Source organism: Callorhinchus milii, unplaced genomic scaffold (assembly GCF_018977255.1).
Source record: "Callorhinchus milii isolate IMCB2004 unplaced genomic scaffold, IMCB_Cmil_1.0 Scaffold558, whole genome shotgun sequence".
Taxonomy (NCBI): domain Eukaryota; kingdom Metazoa; phylum Chordata; class Chondrichthyes; order Chimaeriformes; family Callorhinchidae; genus Callorhinchus; species Callorhinchus milii.
In genome coordinates, this window is record NW_024705299.1 from 34,955 (window position 1) to 52,329 (window position 17,375).

Here is a 17,375-nt window from a genome sequence, read left to right on the forward strand (position 1 = left end):
CACGAATGCGCTGTCCAACCAAGTTCCTACCTGCCCACTCCGAAGGAACGTGTTTAGACTTGATACCGGATGATGGACTTCTAAATTCGAGCAGTGCGTGGAATAAGCTGATAGAAAAGTGTTGTGACCTGCCGAGTGGTGGTCGAACGGAGTGTGTGAGACGAAAATCAGTCTGGAGTCCTCATGGCAGAAGGATAACTCAACGAGTGGAATGATATCAGGATACTTGGGAAAAAAGTTTTATAAGTGGAGAAGTAAATTATGCATAGGTAATTGAATGGGAAATCAACTTGTGATTTGAAGAAGAAATATGATCGTTGAATTTTTACCAAAACACTAAAGACCCAGATGGGACTCGAACCCACAATCCCCAGCTCCGGAAGCTGGTGCCTTATCCATTAGGCCACTGGGCCACATTCATCGAGCCCTGTGTTCTTTGTGATGACCCCTAATGTGGATGAGATGTCACTTTCAAGGTACTCAGAAGTAGCCCAGGTAATGCTTGCTTCCAAGTGCCGCTATCTAACAAACGGGAAAAGGAAAAGATCTGCGAGATTTCAGAGTAGATTCTTCAACTCCGGCCATGACCCCGATAGCCCCCTTACACAACGAGGTCACGTTACTGGGATCAGACTGAGCCAGTGTGGTGGGGATGTAGCTCAGTGGTAGAGCGCACGCTTCGCATGTGTGAGGCCCCGGGTTCAATCCCCGGCATCTCCATGTCCGCAGCTTTTATTTAATTCATGTTTGTAACAAAGGTTGAATTCCAAAATGAATTGTCTGTGTCCATGTCCCTGTAATAAGGGTGCACGTTAACTTTCGTAAATATTACCCTGGATGAACGAAACCTTAGGATTAATGTGTGTTAATTTACGGAACTTGTTAATTTTGTAACTCACGATGTGCACAGTGATCAAATGGTTTATTTAAACATTTGGAGATGAAAACAAGTGCTTAAAAGTATCCAGAACACTCTTATTTCCAAATTAAATACTTCCAATAATAAATAAATTGGGAAAGCATTATAGTATCCATCCACATGTATTCTAGTTATTTCTTTCAGTTTAAAAGAAACACATTTTGCTTGGACTCTGTGCAGACTCGATGGGTACAAGTCCCAGGGCCAACATGAGAGTGAGTGGGTGACAAGAGAGAAAGAAGCTGATGACGAAGTTTCACCCCATACCTAGGTGGAACTGCACCCAGATAGAACCGGAATGGGGATGTAGCTCAGTGGTAGAGCGCACGCTTTGCATGTGTGAGGCCCCGGGTTCAATCCCCGGCATCTCCACGCAGTGACATTTTGCCAGTGGCCAATTTTACTCGAAGGAACATGCGTGGCCTGGACAAAACGCCAACTTGTTTTGATTCGTTATCATTGCTGAGCACAGATCCAGAAGCCCAACATGTCATCCGTTCAGCAATGAACAGCACTACAATCAAGTTGGCGTCGATTAGAGTTAACATATTTACGGAACTTAGCAAGGTTATTAGACTTGATACCGGATGATGGACTTCTAAATTCGAGCAGTGCGTGGAATAAGCTGATAGAAAAGTGTTGTGACCTGCCGAGTGGTGGTCGAACGGAGTGTGTGAGACGAAAATCAGTCTGGAGTCCTCATGGCAGAAGGATAACTCAACGAGTGGAATGATATCAGGATACTTGGGAAAACATTTTTATAAGTGGAGAGGTAAATTATGCATAGGTAATTGAATGGGAAATCAACTTGTGATTTGAAGAAGAAATATGATCGTTGAATTTTTACCAAAACACTAAAGACCCAGATGGGACTCGAACCCACAATCCCCAGCTCCGGAAGCTGGTGCCTTATCCATTAGGCCACTGGGCCACATTCATCGAGCCCTGTGTTCTTTGTGATGACCCCTAATGTGGATGAGATGTCACTTTCAAGGTACTCAGAAGTAGCCCAGGTAATGCTTGCTTCCAAGTGCCGCTATCTAACAAACGGGAAAAGGAAAAGATCTGCGAGATTTCCAAGTAGATTCTTCAACTCCGGCCATGACCCCGATAGCCCCCTTACACAACGAGGTCACGTTACTGGGATCAGACTGAGCCAGTGTGGTGGGGATGTAGCTCAGTGGTAGAGCGCACGCTTCGCATGTGTGAGGCCCCGGGTTCAATCCCCGGCATCTCCATGTCCGCAGCTTTTATTTAATTCATGTTTGTAACAAAGGTTGAATTCCAAAATGAATTGTCTGTGTCCATGTCCCTGTAATAAGGGTGCACGTTAACTTTCGTAAATATTACCCTGGATGAACGAAACCTTAGGATTAATGTGTGTTAATTTACGGAACTTGTTAATTTTGTAACTCACGATGTGCACAGTGATCAAATGGTTTATTTAAACATTTGGAGATGAAAACAAGTGCTTAAAAGTATCCAGAACACTCTTATTTCCAAATTAAATACTTCCAATAATAAATAAATTGGGAAAGCATTATAGTATCCATCCACATGTATTCTAGTTATTTCTTTCAGTTTAAAAGAAACACATTTTGCTTGGACTCTGTGCAGACTCGATGGGTACAAGTCCCAGGGCCAACATGAGAGTGAGTGGGTGACAAGAGAGAAAGAAGCTGATGACGAAGTTTCACCCCATACCTAGGTGGAACTGCACCCAGATAGAACCGGAATGGGGATGTAGCTCAGTGGTAGAGCGCACGCTTTGCATGTGTGAGGCCCCGGGTTCAATCCCCGGCATCTCCACGCAGTGACATTTTGCCAGTGGCCAATTTTACTCGAAGGAACATGCGTGGCCTGGACAAAACGCCAACTTGTTTTGATTCGTTATCATTGCTGAGCACAGATCCAGAAGCCCAACATGTCATCCGTTCAGCAATGAACAGCACTACAATCAAGTTGGCGTCGATTAGAGTTAACATATTTACGGAACTTAGCAAGGTTATTAGACTTGATACCGGATGATGGACTTCTAAATTCGAGCAGTGCGTGGAATAAGCTGATAGAAAAGTGTTGTGACCTGCCGAGTGGTGGTCGAACGGAGTGTGTGAGACGAAAATCAGTCTGGAGTCCTCATGGCAGAAGGATAACTCAACGAGTGGAATGATATCAGGATACTTGGGAAAATTTTTATAAGTGGAGAGGTAAATTATGCATAGGTAATTGAATGGGAAATCAACTTGTGATTTGAAGAAGAAATATGATCGTTGAATTTTTACCAAAACACTAAAGACCCAGATGGGACTCGAACCCACAATCCCCAGCTCCGGAAGCTGGTGCCTTATCCATTAGGCCACTGGGCCACATTCATCGAGCCCTGTGTTCTTTGTGATGACCCCTAATGTGGATGAGATGTCACATTCAAGGTACTCAGAAGTAGCACAGGTAATGCTTGCTTCCAAGTGCCGCTATCTAACAAACGGGAAAAGGAAAATATCTGCGAGATTTCCAAGTAGATTCTTCAACTCCGGCCATGACCCCGATAGCCCCCTTACACAACGAGGTCACGTTACTGGGATCAGACTGAGCCAGTGTGGTGGGGATGTAGCTCAGTGGTAGAGCGCACGCTTCGCATGTGTGAGGCCCCGGGTTCAATCCCCGGCATCTCCATGTCCGCAGCTTTTATTTAATTCATGTTTGTAACAAAGGTTGAATTCCAAAATGAATTGTCTGTGTCCATGTCCCTGTAATAAGGGTGCACGTTAACTTTCGTAAATATTACCCTGGATGAACGAAACTTTAGGATTAATGTGTGTTAATTTACGGAACTTGTTAATTTTGTAACTCACGATGTGCACAGTGATCAAATGGTTTATTTAAACATTTGGAGATGAAAACAAGTGCTTAAAAGTATCCAGAACACTCTTATTTCCAAATTAAATACTTCCAATAATAAATAAATTGGGAAAGCATTATAGTATCCATCCACATGTATTCTAGTTATTTCTTTCAGTTTAAAAGAAACACATTTTGCTTGGACTCTGTGCAGACTCGATGGGTAAAAGTCCCAGGGCCAACATGAGAGTGAGTGGGTGACAAGAGAGAAAGAAGCTGATGACGAAGTTTCACCCCATACCTAGGTGGAACTGCACCCAGATAGAACCGGAATGGGGATGTAGCGCAGTGGTAGAGCGCACGCTTTGCATGTGTGAGGCCCCGGGTTCAATCCCCGGCATCTCCACGCAGTGACATTTTGCCAGTGGCCAATTTTACTCGAAGGAACATGCGTGGCCTGGACAAAACGCCAATTTGTTTTGATTCGTTGTCATTGCTGAGCACAGATCCAGAAGCCCAAAATGTCATCCGTTCAGCAATGAACAGCACTACAATCAAGTTGTCATCGATTAGAGTTAACATATTATAGGGAGGAACAATGTTCCACACTGCCCACCAGGGATTATTTAGCTGTCTGTCTGTCTGACTGTCTGTCTGTCGTACATAATATATAATACACACAGCTCTTTGATTGGTGGAGACCTTACAAAGAGCTCTTTGATTGGTAGAGACCAACTGCCGGGTACGAAGAGGGGAGGTGCCTAAGGGAGGATAGTCAGGGGAGGGGCCTAAGGGAGGGGGGAGTCAGGTAAACAGCTCTTTGATTGGTGGAGACCTACTGCCGGGTACGGAGAGGGGAGGTGCCTAAGGGAGGCGGGTCAGGGGAGGGGCCTAAGGAAGGGGGGAGTCAGGAGAGGGGCCTGAGGGGGGGGGGTCAGGGAGGTGCCTGAGGGGGGGTCATCAGAGGGGCCTGAGGGAGGGGGGGTCAGGGGAGGGGCTTAAGGATATGGGGGGGGGTGCTCAGGGGAGGGGCCTAAGGGAAGGGGGGTCAGGGGAGGGGCCTGAGGATATGGGGGGGGGGTGGTCAGGGGAGGGGCCTAAGGGAAAGGGGGTCAGGGGAGGGGCTAAGGGGGGAGGGGCCTAAGGGGGGAGGGGCCTAAGGGAGGGGGGGGCAATAGTTAAGGGGGCTTGTCTGCCTGGCTACCTAAAGTCAAGTTATCTTTTATACATACAGGTAGGAACAACAGGTTCCACACTGCCCACCAGGGATTATTTGTCTGTCTGTCGTGCACGAATGCGCTGTCCAACCAAGTTCCTACCTGCCCACTACGAAGGAACGTGTTTACGGAACTTAGCAAGGTTATTAGACTGGATACCGGATGATGGACTTCTAAATTCGAGCAGTGCGTGGAATAAGCTGATAGAAAAGTGTTGTGACCTGCCGAGTGGTAGTCGAACGGAGTGTGTGAGACGAAAATCAGTCTGGAGTCCTCATGGCAGAAGGATAACTCAACGAGTGGAATGATATCAGGATACTTGGGAAAACATTTTTTATAAGTGGAGAGGTAAATTATGCATAGGTAATTGAATGGGAAATCAACTTGTGATTTGAAGAAGAAATATGATCGTTGAATTTTTACCAAAACACTAAAGACCCAGATGGGACTCGAACCCACAATCCCCAGCTCCGGAAGCTGGTGCCTTATCCATTAGGCCACTGGGCCACATTCATCGAGCCCTGTGTTCTTTGTGATGACCCCTAATGTGGATGAGATGTCACTTTCAAGGTACTCAGAAGTAGCCCAGGTAATGCTTGCTTCCAAGTGCCGCTATCTAACAAACGGGAAAAGGAAAAGATCTGCGAGGTTTCATAGTAGATTCTTCAACTCCGGCCATGACCCCGATAGCCCCCTTACACAACGAGGTCACGTTACTGGGATCAGACTGAGCCAGTGTGGTGTGGATGTAGCTCAGTGGTAGAGCGCACGCTTTGCATGTGTGAGGCCCCGGGTTCAATCCCTGACATCTCCATGTCCGCATCTTTTATTTAATTCATGTTTGTAACAAAGGTTGAATTCCAAAATGAATTGTCTGTGTCCATGTCCCTGTAATAAGGGTGCACGTTAACTTTCGTAAATATTACCCTGGATGAACGAAACCTTAGGATTAATTTGTGTTAATTTACGGAACTTGCTAATTTTGTAACTCACGATTTACACAGTGATCAAATGGTTTATATAAACATTTGGAGCTGAAAACAAGTGCTTAAAAGTATCCAGAACACTTTTATTTCCGAATTAAATACTTCCAATAATAAATAAATTGGGAAAGCATCATAGTATCCATCCACATGTATTCTAGTTATTTCTTTCAGTTTAAAAGAAACACATTTTGCTTGGACTCTGTGCAGACTCGATGGGTACAAGTCCCAGGGCCAACATGAGAGTGAGTGGGTGACAAGAGAGAGAAAGAAGCTGATGACGAAGTTTCACCCCATACCTAGGTGGAACTGCGCCCCGTTAAAACCGGAATGGGGATGTAGCTCAGTGGTAGAGCGCACGCTTTGCATGTGTGAGGCCCCGGGTTCAATCCCCGGCATCTCCACGCAGTGACATTTTGCCAGTGGCCAATTTTACTCGAAGGAACATGCGTGGCCTGGACTAAACGCCATCTTGTTATGATTCGTTATCATTGCTGAGCACAGATCCAGAAGCCCAACATGTCATCCGTTCAGCAATGAACAGCACTACAATCAAGTTGTCGTCGATTAGAATGAACATATTTACGGAACTTAGCAAGGTTATTAGACTTGATACCGGATGATGGACTTCTAAATTAGAGCAGTGCGTGGAATAAGCTGATAGAAAAGTGTTGTGACCTGCCGAGTGGTGGTCGAACGGAGTGTGTGAGACGAAAATCAGTCTGGAGTCCTCATGGCAGAAGGATAACTCAACGAGTGGAATGATATCAGGATACTTGGGAAATTTTTTTTATAAGTGGAGAGGTAAATTATGCATAGGTAATTGAATGGGAAATCAACTTGTGATTTGAAGAAGAAATATGATCGTTGAATTTTTACCAAAACATAAAGACCCAGATGGGACTCGAACCCACAATCCCCAGCTCCGGAAGCTGGTGCCTTATCCATTAGGCCACTCGGCCACATTCATCGAGCCCTGTGTTCTTTGTGATGACCCCTAATGTGGATGAGATGTCACTTTCAAGGTACTCAGAAGTAGCCCAGGTAATGCTTGCTTCCAAGTGCCGCTATCTAACAAACGGGAAAAGGAAAAGATCTGCGAGATTTCAAGTAGATTCTTCAACTCCGGCCATGACCCCGATAGCCCCCTTACACAACGAGGTCACGTTACTGGGATCAGACTGAGCCAGTGTGGTGGGGATGTAGCTCAGTGGTAGAGCGCACGCTTCGCATGTGTGAGGCCCGGGTTCAATCCCCGGCATCTCCATGTCTGCAGCTTTTATTTAATTCATGTTTGTAACAAAGGTTGAATTCCAAAATGAATTGTCTGTGTCCATGTCCCTGTAATAAGGGTGCACGTTAACTTTCGTAAATATTACCCTGGATGAACGAAACCTTAGGATTAATGTGTGTTAATTTACGGAACTTGCTAATTTTGTAACTCACGATGTAACAGTGATCAAATGGTTTATTTAAACATTTGGAGATGAAAACAAGTGCTTAAAAGTATCCAGAACACTCTTATTTCCAAATTAAATACTTCCAATAATAAATAAATTGGGAAAGCATTATAGTATCCATCCACATGTATTCTAGTTATTTCTTTCAGTTTAAAAGAAACACATTTTGCTTGGACTCTGTGCAGACTCGATGGGTACAAGTCCCAGGGCCAACATGAGAGTGAGTGGGTGACAAGAGAGAAAGAAGCTGATGACGAAGTTTCACCCATACCTAGGTGGAACTGCACCCAGATAGAACCGGAATGGGGATGTAGCTCAGTGGTAGAGCGCACGCTTTGCATGTGTGAGGCCCCGGGTTCAATCCCCGGCATCTCCACGCAGTGACATTTTGCCAGTGGCCAATTTTACTCGAAGGAACATGCGTGGCCTGGACAAAACGCCAATTTGTTTTGATTCGTTGTCATTGCTGAGCACAGATCCAGAAGCCCAAAATGTCATCCGTTCAGCAATGAACAGCACTACAATCAAGTTGTCATCGATTAGAGTTAACATATTATAGGGAGAAACAATGTTCCACACTGCCCCAGGGATTATTTAGCTGTCTGTCTGTCTGACTGTCTGTCTGTCGTACATAATATATAATACACACAGCTCTTTGATTGGTGGAGACCTTACAAAGAGCTCTTTGATTGGTAGAGACCAACTGCCGGGTACGAAGAGGGGAGGTGCCTAAGGAGGATTGTCAGGGAGGGGCCTAAGGGAGGGGGGAGTCAGGTAAACAGCTCTTTGATTGGTGGAGACCTACTGCCGGGTACGGAGAGGGAGGTGCCTAAGGGAGGCGGGTCAGGGGAGGGGCCTAAGGAAGGGGGAGTCAGGAGAGGGGCCTGAGGGGGGGGGGGTCAGGGAGGTGCCTGAGGGGGGGGTCATCAGAGGGGCCTGAGGGAGGGGGGGTCAGGGGAGGGGCTTAAGGATATGGGGGGGGTGCTCAGGGGAGGGGCCTAAGGGAAGGGGGGTCAGGGGAGGGGCCTGAGGATATGGGGGGGGGGTGGTCAGGGGAGGGGCCTAAGGGAAAGGGGGTCAGGGGAGGGCCTAAGGGGGGAGGGCCTAAGGGGGGAGGGGCCTAAGGGAGGGGGGGGCAATAGTTAAGGGGGCTTGTCTGCCTGGCTACCTAAAGTCAAGTTATCTTTTATACATACAGGTAGGAACAACAGGTTCCACACTGCCCACCAGGGATTATTTGTCTGTCTGTCGTGCACGAATGCGCTGTCCAACCAAGTTCCTACCTGCCCACTACGAAGGAACGTGTTTACGGAACTTAGCAAGGTTATTAGACTGGATACCGGATGATGGACTTCTAAATTCGAGCAGTGCGTGGAATAAGCTGATAGAAAAGTGTTGTGACCTGCCGAGTGGTGGTCGAACGGAGTGTGTGAGACGAAAATCAGTCTGGAGTCCTCATGGCAGAAGGATAACTCAACGAGTGGAATGATATCAGGATACTTGGGAAAACATTTTTATAAGTGGAGAGGTAAATTATGCATAGGTAATTGAATGGGAAATCAACTTGTGATTTGAAGAAGAAATATGATCGTTGAATTTTTACCAAAACACTAAAGACCCAGATGGGACTCGAACCCACAATCCCCAGCTCCGGAAGCTGGTGCCTTATCCATTAGGCCACTGGGCCACATTCATCGAGCCCTGTGTTCTTTGTGATGACCCCTAATGTGGATGAGATGTCACTTTCAAGGTACTCAGAAGTAGCCCAGGTAATGCTTGCTTCCAAGTGCCGCTATCTAACAAACGGGAAAAGGAAAAGATCTGCGAGATTTCAAGTAGATTCTTCAACTCCGGCCATGACCCCGATAGCCCCCTTACACAACGAGGTCACGTTACTGGGATCAGACTGAGCCAGTGTGGTGGGGATGTAGCTCAGTGGTAGAGCGCACGCTTTGCATGTGTGAGGCCCCGGGTTCAATCCCGGCATCTCCATGTCCGCAGCTTTTATTTAATTCATGTTTGTAACAAAGGTTCATGTCCCTGTAATAAGGGTGCACGTTAACTTTCGTAAATATTACCCTGGATGAACGAAACCTTAGGATTAATGTGTGTTAATTTACGGAACTTGCTAATTTTGTAACTCACGATGTACACAGTGATCAAATGGTTTATTAAACATTTGGAGATGAAAACAAGTGCTTAAAAGTATCCAGAACACTCTTATTTCCAAATTAAATACTTCCAATAATAAATAAATTGGGAAAGCATTATAGTATCCATCCACATGTATTCTAGTTATTTCTTTCAGTTTAAAAGAAACACATTTTGCTTGGTGGGTACAAGTCCCAGGGCCAACATGAGAGTGAGTGGGTGACAAGAGAGGAAAGAAGCTGATGACGAAGTTTCACCCCATACCTAGGTGGAACTGCGCCCAGTAGAACCGGAATGGGGATGTAGCTCAGTGGTAGAGCGCACGCTTTGCATGTGTGAGGCCCCGGGTTCAATCCCCGGCATCTCCACGCAGTGACATTTTGCCAGTGGCCAATTTTACTCGAAGGAACATGCGTGGCCTGGACAAAACGCCTACTTGTTTTATTCGTTATCATTGCTGAGCACAGATCCAGAAGCCCAACATGTCATCCGTTCAGCAATGAACAGCACTACAATCAAGTTGTAGTCGATTAGAGTTAACATATTTACGGAACTTAGCAAGGTTATTAGACTTGATACCGGATGATGGACTTCTAAATTCGAGCAGTGCGTGGAATAAGCTGATAGAAAAGTGTTGTGACCTGCCGAGTGGTGGTCGAACGGAGTGTGTGAGACGAAAATCAGTCTGGAGTCCTCATGGCAGAAGGATAACTCAACGAGTGGAATGATATCAGGATACTTGGGAAAATTTTTATAAGTGGAGAGGTAAATTATGCATAGGTAATTGAATGGGAAATCAACTTGTGATTTGAAGAAGAAATATGATCGTTGAATTTTTACCAAAACACTAAAGACCCAGATGGGACTCGAACCCACAATCCCCAGCTCCGGAAGCTGGTGCCTTATCCATTAGGCCACTGGGCCACATTCATCGAGCCCTGTGTTCTTTGTGATGACCCCTAATGTGGATGAGATGTCACTTTCAAGGTACTCAGAAGTAGCCCAGGTAATGCTTGCTTCCAAGTGCCGCTATCTAACAAACGGGAAAAGGAAAAGATCTGCGAGATTTCAAGTAGATTCTTCAACTCCGGCCATGACCCCGATAGCCCCCTTACACAACGAGGTCACGTTACTGGGATCAGACTGAGCCAGTGTGGTGGGGATGTAGCTCAGTGGTAGAGCGCACGCTTCGCATGTGTGAGGCCCCGGGTTCAATCCCCGGCATCTCCATGTCCGCAGCTTTTATTTAATTCATGTTTGTAACAAAGGTTGAATTCCAAAATGAATTGTCTGTGTCCATGTCCCTGTAATAAGGGTGCACGTTAACTTTCGTAAATATTACCCTGGATGAACGAAACCTTAGGATTAATTGTGTGTTAATTTACGGAACTTGCTAATTTTGTAACTCACGATGTTCACAGTGATCAAATGGTTTATTTAAACATTTGGAGATGAAAACAAGTGCTTAAAAGTATCCAGAACACTCTTATTTCCAAATTAAATACTTCCAATAATAAATAAATTGGGAAAGCATTATAGTATCCATCCACATGTATTCTAGTTATTTCTTTCAGTTTAAAAGAAACACATTTTGCTTGGACTCTGTGCAGACTCGATGGGTACAAGTCCCAGGGCCAACATGAGAGTGAGTGGGTGACAAGAGAGAAAGAAGCTGATGACGAAGTTTCACCCCATACCTAGGTGGAACTGCACCCAGATAGAACCGGAATGGGGATGTAGCTCAGTGGTAGAGCGCACGCTTTGCATGTGTGAGGCCCGGGTTCAATCCCCGGCATCTCCACGCAGTGACATTTTGCCAGTGGCCAATTTTACTCGAAGGAACATGCGTGGCCTGGACAAAACGCCAATTTGTTTTGATTCGTTGTCATTGCTGAGCACAGATCCAGAAGCCCAAAATGTCATCCGTTCAGCAATGAACAGCACTACAATCAAGTTGTCATCGATTAGAGTTAACATATTATAGGGAGGAACAATGTTCCACACTGCCCACCAGGGATTATTTAGCTGTCTGTCTGTCTGACTGTCTGTCTGTCGTACATAATATATAATACACACAGCTCTTTGATTGGTGGAGACCTTACAAAGAGCTCTTTGATTGGTAGAGACCAACTGCCGGGTACGAAGAGGGGAGGTGCCTAAGGCAGGATAGTCAGGGGAGGGGCCTAAGGGAGGGGGAGTCAGGTAAACAGCTCTTTGATTGGTGGAGACCTACTGCCGGGTACGGAGAGGGAGGTGCCTAAGGGAGGCGGGTCAGGGGAGGGGCCTAAGGAAGGGGGGAGTCAGGAGAGGGGCCTGAGGGGGGGGGGGTCAGGGGAGGTGCCTGAGGGGGGGGTCATCAGAGGGGCCTGAGGGAGGGGGGGTCAGGGGAGGGGCTTAAGGATATGGGGGGGGTGCTCAGGGGAGGGGCCTAAGGGAAGGGGGGTCAGGGGAGGGGCCTGAGGATATGGGGGGGGGGTGGTCAGGGAGGGGCCTAAGGGAAAGGGGGTCAGGGGAAGGGCCTAAGGGGGAGGGGCCTAAGGGGGGAGGGGCCTAAGGGAGGGGGGGCAATAGTTAAGGGGGCTTGTCTGCCTGGCTACCTAAAGTCAAGTTATCTTTTATACATACAGGTAGGAACAACAGGTTCCACACTGCCCACCAGGGATTATTTGTCTGTCTGTCGTGCACGAATGCGCTGTCCAACCAAGTTCCTACCTGCCCACTACGAAGGAACGTGTTTACGGAACTTAGCAAGGTTATTAGACTGGATACCGGATGATGGACTTCTAAATTCGAGCAGTGCGTGGAATAAGCTGATAGAAAAGTGTTGTGACCTGCCGAGTGGTGGTCGAACGGAGTGTGTGAGACGAAAATCATTCTGGAGTCCTCATGGCAAAAGGATAACTCAACGAGTGGAATGATATCAGGATACTTGGGAAAACATTTTTATAAGTGGAGAGGTAAATTATGCATAGGTAATTGAATGGGAAATCAACTTGTGATTTGAAGAAGAAATATGATCGTTGAATTTTTACCAAAACACTAAAGACCCAGATGGGTCTCGAACCCACAATCCCCAGCTCCGGAAGCTGGTGCCTTATCCATTAGGCCACTGGGCCACATTCATCGAGCCCTGTGTTCTTTGTGATGACCCCTAATGTGGATGAGATGTCACTTTCAAGGTACTCATAAGTAGCCCAGGTAATGCTTGCTTCCAAGTGCCGCTATCTAACAAACGGGAAAAGCAAAAGATCTGCGAGATTTCCAAGTAGATTCTTCAACTCCGGCCATGACCCCGATAGCCCCCTTACACAACGAGGTCACGTTACTGGGATCAGACTGAGCCAGTGTGGTGGGGATGTAGCTCAGTGGTAGAGCGCACGCTTTGCATGTGTGAGGCCCCGGGTTCAATCCTCGGCATCTCCATGTCCGCAGCTTTTATTTAATTCATGTTTGTAACAAAGGTTGAATTCCAAAATGAATTGTCTGTGTCCATGTCCCTGTAATAAGGGTGCACGTTAACTTTCGTAAATATTGCCCTGGGTGAACGAAACCTTAGGATTAATGTGTGTTAATTTACGGAACTTGTTAATTTTGTAACTCACGATGTGCACAGTGATCAAATGGTTTATTTAAACATTTGGAGATGAAAACAAGTGCTTAAAAGTATCCAGAACACTCTTATTTCCAAATTAAATACTTCCAATAATAAATAAATTGGGAAAGCATTATAGTATCCATCCACATGTATTCTAGTTATTTCTTTCAGTTTAAAAGAAAAACATTTTGCTTGGACTCTGTGCAGACTCGATGGGTACAAGTCCCAGGGCCAACATGAGAGTGAGTGGGTGACAAGAGAGAGAAAGAAGCTGATGACGAAGTTTCACCCCATACCTAGGTGAAACTGCGCCCAGGTAGAACCGGAATGGGGATGTAGCTCAGTGGTAGAGCGCACGCTTTGCATGTGTGAGGCCCCGGGTTCAATCCCCGGCATGTCCACGCAGTGACATTTTGCCAGTGGCCAATTTTACTCGAAAAAACATGCGTGGCCTGGACAAAACGCCAACTTGTTTTTATTCGTTATCATTGCTGAGCACAGATCCAAAGGCCCAACATGTCATCCATTCAGCAATGAACAGCACTACAATCAAGTTGTCATCGATTAGAGTTAACATATTATAGGGAGGAACAATGTTCCACACTGCCCACCAGGGATTATTTAGCTGTCTGTCTGTCTGACTGTCTGTCTGTCTGTCGTACATAATATACTAGCAGTCGCCGCCCGCTTCACGGGCGGTGTGTATGTGCTTTGTTGGTGGGGAGTTGAAAGTGGCTGGACACAATAGACATGTTTTGGTGATTGTTTTATGTTTATTTTTGTGAGGTTATATGCATTTTTATGAGACGCTCACTCGACAATATTAAAGAATGCAACTTATTCAAATATAGAAAGCAACTTATTGAAATATCTGGCGATACACGATATTCTTCGTGTACACTCTGTCTTCCTCCTCGTCGTCAGGTCCCTCAATAAGCGCCTTGATGTTGGATCTTGCCGTGACTCGCGATGGTGCCACGTACAGTTGGCCGTGCGAGAAGCATGGCGTTGGTAGATATAATCGCAGGTTGTGAACAGTTTGCCCTTGCGCCTTGTTGATGGTCATCGCGAATGCTGGGACAATGGGGAACTGTTTGCGCCGAAGTCGAAATGGGAAGTCCTTCGTGTCCAATTCGCAGATATGGTTGTTCTCAAGCAGCGAGTCCAAGACCAAGTGTGGGTACTCGGAAAGCTGCGGGAGGTCGTCAAAGTCCGACAGAGCCATCCCACCTGCCGTGAGGAACTCGTGGAGGCTGTGAAGGGTCTTGAACTTTACCATTTTTTTTATTTTCTTTGATGCTGCTAATCCTGCATAATGCACGGGTATAAGTAGTACTAATCACATACCTGCATTTCCCATATCCCCTCCCTTTGATGCTCCTAATCCTGCATAATGCACGGGCATAAGTAGTACTAATCACATACCTGCATTTCCCATATCCCTCCCTTTGATGCTGCTAATCCTGCATAACGCACGGGCATAAGTAGTACTAATCACATACCTGCATTCCCATAAATATGCTAAATTGCTCTTGATATGCAAATTCTTTTGTCAAGGCGCCCTTTCCCCCCCTTCCAACCCAGCTTATATATATGCTCCAAGCACGTGTGCTGTTTCATTCAGACGCTGTCGCCTCGACAGACCTGGTTTTCACCTGAGGACGGCGGCTTGCGTTGTGGCCGAAACGTCGTGAGAATTATTTTATTATGTTTAATTTTTTTTATTTATTACTTCCCTTGTACGTGACTTTAGCGAAAGAACCAAGAAGATTTAGCATTTCTTCTTTGTTGGTCAGCTGGCGGTACTGGTACTCGTAATCGCGAGCCAATTCGTCGTAGAATTTATCCCAGAGAGCCTTGGTATCTGCTGGCATGGAATACAGCAGAATGGTAGCGAAGAGTTGACGAAGCTGGTACGGCATCTGAAAGAGCGAGGCTTCTTCCAGACACGCAACCCATTCGCGATCGCTCTCAAGGTAGCCTGCTCGCATGGCTGCTTCCAGCGGTTTGTTTTGTTTAATTTTATTCGTAACGCACCATCCATATGCGCTCCACCATCCACCATGCCCTTGCATGGCAAAGACACAGCTCCGGTGTGCGTCAGCGTGTGCGCCATCCACAGTGACATTGGTCAGAAATTGCACCGTTCCGATCGCACACAGGTTATCCCCTGCATCCTCCGTCTGTATGTACACACACAGACAAATCCGTTATGGGGCCACCTATTTTTTTCTTATATTAAAATGTATTTTGTTGGTGTTTTTACGTTTACGTATTCCCATTGTGGGTGTTTTACGCATGCATCAGATTTTTGGGTTCCTCACATATGGTATCAGAGGTGTGGGTCACTCCATTTCTCAATCGAACAATAACGGGGATCGTTTCAGTTATGACAGCTTGCAGATAGAAACATTGCATGATCGTATACTAATAATGACAGAATTTGTACCCCAGTGGAGGGCATCCCCCACCCGGCGCTTCTTACCGGTACTGTGAGACTTACAAATCCAGACCTCTCCTCCTCCTGAACCGTTCACAATACCCTGTGGTAGTACCATAATCATCTCAATAAAGCGATCACTTTCCAATGCCATTTTGATCCCGGGAGTTACCCGGGTGGTGTCACAATGTACTCATTGTTTTAGCATGTCGCAAATTCCGATATGGCTTGTGCAACGGCCAGAGAGTGACAGCGGCGGGGGCCGGGCTGCAACCTTTTTTGACAGTTTATTAAATTTCAAAGTGCATGGGATTGGCACTCCAAAACATGATAAATGTACAGTAACGCCAACTGCATCCGTGCCAAACATGATACGCGGACACATGCTGCATATTATGCAACACATGCCCTTACCAGCAGCAGCATGCACAACATCTGAATTACACAACCGAAGTAGACAGCAAGCCGTCCATGGAGACGTGATCAACGTCAATACATAATAATGGTAATAAGCCGGATAAACCGAAAAGTACCCATTGTACCCATCAAACAGTCAGCTGGGTTGCCCCATGGGGGTATTGACCCATGGGCGAAACTGTAGGGGGCGCTACGCAACTGGCCGTGGTCCCGGCAGGTGAAGCTGCCAGCTCAGTCCGCTAAGACTCACTGTATAGCGACCCCTGCCTACTCGTAAGGTAAAGTTGTTTGGGGACTCCACTAATCGCAGCACGCAGCACCCATTTTTTACATAAATAAACGTAATATTAGCGTAACTACCATTCGCACACTTGCATACACACCACACTCACACAGCGCAGGGTCTGCGCCCACAGTGCACTGCAGCACTGCGGCGCAGACCTTGCCAAACCTATGCTATCGCTCTCTTCCGGGCGTGTTAATTATTTATTTTTATCGAATCAAAGTGAGCTGTGGCTTTTTGCCGCTGTTTTATTTTCATCGAATCAGAGCGAGCTGTTTGGGCGGGCCCGTAAATAAATTAACGTCCAGATACGCACGCAGACGACCAAACCAGCGTAGTTGTTTAGAATAATACACACAGATCTTTGATTGGTGGAGACCTTACAAAGAGCTCTTTGATTGGTAGAGACCAACTGCCGGCTACGAAGAGGGGAGGTGCCTAAGGGAGGAGAGTCAGGGAGGGGCCTAAGGAGGGGGAGTCAGGTAAACAGCTCTTTGATTGGTGGAGACCTACTGCCGGGTACGGAGAGGGGAGGTGCCTAAGGGAGGCGGGTCAGGGGAGGGGCCTAAGGGAGGCGGGTCAGGGGAGGGGCCTAAGGAAGGGGGGAGTCAGGAGAGGGGCCTGAGGGGGGGGGTCAGGGAGGGCCTGAGGGGGGGGTCATCAGAGGGGCCTGAGGGAGGGGGGGTCAGGGGAGGGGCTTAAGGATATGGGGGGGGGGTGCTCAGGGGAGGGGCCTAAGGGAAGGGGGTCAGGGGAGGGGCCTGAGGATATGGGGGGGGTGGTCAGGGGAGGGCCTAAGGGAAAGGGGGTCAGGGGAGGGGCTAAGGGGGGAGGGGCCTAAGGGGGGAGGGCCTAAGGGGGAGGGGCCTAAGGGGGAGGGCCTAAGGGGAGGGGCCTAAGGAGGGGGGGCAATAGTTAAGGGAGCTTGTCTGCCTGGCTACCTAAAGTCAAGTTATCTTTTATACATACAGGTAGGAACAACAGGTTCCACACTGCCCACCAGGGATCATTTGTCTGTCTGTCGTGCACGAATGCGCTGTCCAACCAAGTTCCTACCTGCCCACTACGAAGG

General features: G+C 47.0%; 21 non-coding genes across 21 annotated transcripts; 13 read left to right on the forward strand and 8 right to left on the reverse strand.

Moving 5' to 3' along the window:
• Positions 1-340: 340 nt before the first annotated feature.
• trnar-ccg lies at positions 341-413 on the reverse strand. Its single transcript has one exon. It is a non-coding gene; the product is annotated as a tRNA-Arg (tRNA).
• A 235-nt stretch (positions 414-648) lies between these two features.
• Positions 649-720, forward strand: trnaa-cgc. The gene has a single exon. It is a non-coding gene; the product is annotated as a tRNA-Ala (tRNA).
• Positions 721-1,219: 499 nt separating this feature from the next.
• Positions 1,220-1,291, forward strand: trnaa-ugc. Its single transcript has one exon. It is a non-coding gene; the product is annotated as a tRNA-Ala (tRNA).
• Positions 1,292-1,777: 486 nt separating this feature from the next.
• Positions 1,778-1,850, reverse strand: trnar-ccg. Its single transcript has one exon. It is a non-coding gene; the product is annotated as a tRNA-Arg (tRNA).
• A 235-nt stretch (positions 1,851-2,085) lies between these two features.
• trnaa-cgc lies at positions 2,086-2,157 on the forward strand. Its single transcript has one exon. It is a non-coding gene; the product is annotated as a tRNA-Ala (tRNA).
• Positions 2,158-2,656: 499 nt separating this feature from the next.
• trnaa-ugc lies at positions 2,657-2,728 on the forward strand. Its single transcript has one exon. It is a non-coding gene; the product is annotated as a tRNA-Ala (tRNA).
• Positions 2,729-3,212: 484 nt separating this feature from the next.
• trnar-ccg lies at positions 3,213-3,285 on the reverse strand. The gene has a single exon. It is a non-coding gene; the product is annotated as a tRNA-Arg (tRNA).
• Positions 3,286-3,520: 235 nt separating this feature from the next.
• On the forward strand, positions 3,521-3,592 carry trnaa-cgc. Its single transcript has one exon. It is a non-coding gene; the product is annotated as a tRNA-Ala (tRNA).
• Positions 3,593-5,408: 1,816 nt separating this feature from the next.
• On the reverse strand, positions 5,409-5,481 carry trnar-ccg. Its single transcript has one exon. It is a non-coding gene; the product is annotated as a tRNA-Arg (tRNA).
• Positions 5,482-6,289: 808 nt separating this feature from the next.
• Positions 6,290-6,361, forward strand: trnaa-ugc. The gene has a single exon. It is a non-coding gene; the product is annotated as a tRNA-Ala (tRNA).
• A 485-nt stretch (positions 6,362-6,846) lies between these two features.
• trnar-ccg lies at positions 6,847-6,919 on the reverse strand. Its single transcript has one exon. It is a non-coding gene; the product is annotated as a tRNA-Arg (tRNA).
• Positions 6,920-7,153: 234 nt separating this feature from the next.
• On the forward strand, positions 7,154-7,224 carry trnaa-cgc. Its single transcript has one exon. It is a non-coding gene; the product is annotated as a tRNA-Ala (tRNA).
• A 497-nt stretch (positions 7,225-7,721) lies between these two features.
• On the forward strand, positions 7,722-7,793 carry trnaa-ugc. The gene has a single exon. It is a non-coding gene; the product is annotated as a tRNA-Ala (tRNA).
• Positions 7,794-9,031: 1,238 nt separating this feature from the next.
• trnar-ccg lies at positions 9,032-9,104 on the reverse strand. Its single transcript has one exon. It is a non-coding gene; the product is annotated as a tRNA-Arg (tRNA).
• A 760-nt stretch (positions 9,105-9,864) lies between these two features.
• On the forward strand, positions 9,865-9,936 carry trnaa-ugc. Its single transcript has one exon. It is a non-coding gene; the product is annotated as a tRNA-Ala (tRNA).
• Positions 9,937-10,419: 483 nt separating this feature from the next.
• trnar-ccg lies at positions 10,420-10,492 on the reverse strand. The gene has a single exon. It is a non-coding gene; the product is annotated as a tRNA-Arg (tRNA).
• Positions 10,493-10,726: 234 nt separating this feature from the next.
• On the forward strand, positions 10,727-10,798 carry trnaa-cgc. Its single transcript has one exon. It is a non-coding gene; the product is annotated as a tRNA-Ala (tRNA).
• A 500-nt stretch (positions 10,799-11,298) lies between these two features.
• On the forward strand, positions 11,299-11,369 carry trnaa-ugc. The gene has a single exon. It is a non-coding gene; the product is annotated as a tRNA-Ala (tRNA).
• Positions 11,370-12,611: 1,242 nt separating this feature from the next.
• trnar-ccg lies at positions 12,612-12,684 on the reverse strand. The gene has a single exon. It is a non-coding gene; the product is annotated as a tRNA-Arg (tRNA).
• A 235-nt stretch (positions 12,685-12,919) lies between these two features.
• trnaa-ugc lies at positions 12,920-12,991 on the forward strand. Its single transcript has one exon. It is a non-coding gene; the product is annotated as a tRNA-Ala (tRNA).
• A 501-nt stretch (positions 12,992-13,492) lies between these two features.
• trnaa-ugc lies at positions 13,493-13,564 on the forward strand. The gene has a single exon. It is a non-coding gene; the product is annotated as a tRNA-Ala (tRNA).
• The last annotated feature ends 3,811 nt before the right edge of the window (positions 13,565-17,375 follow it).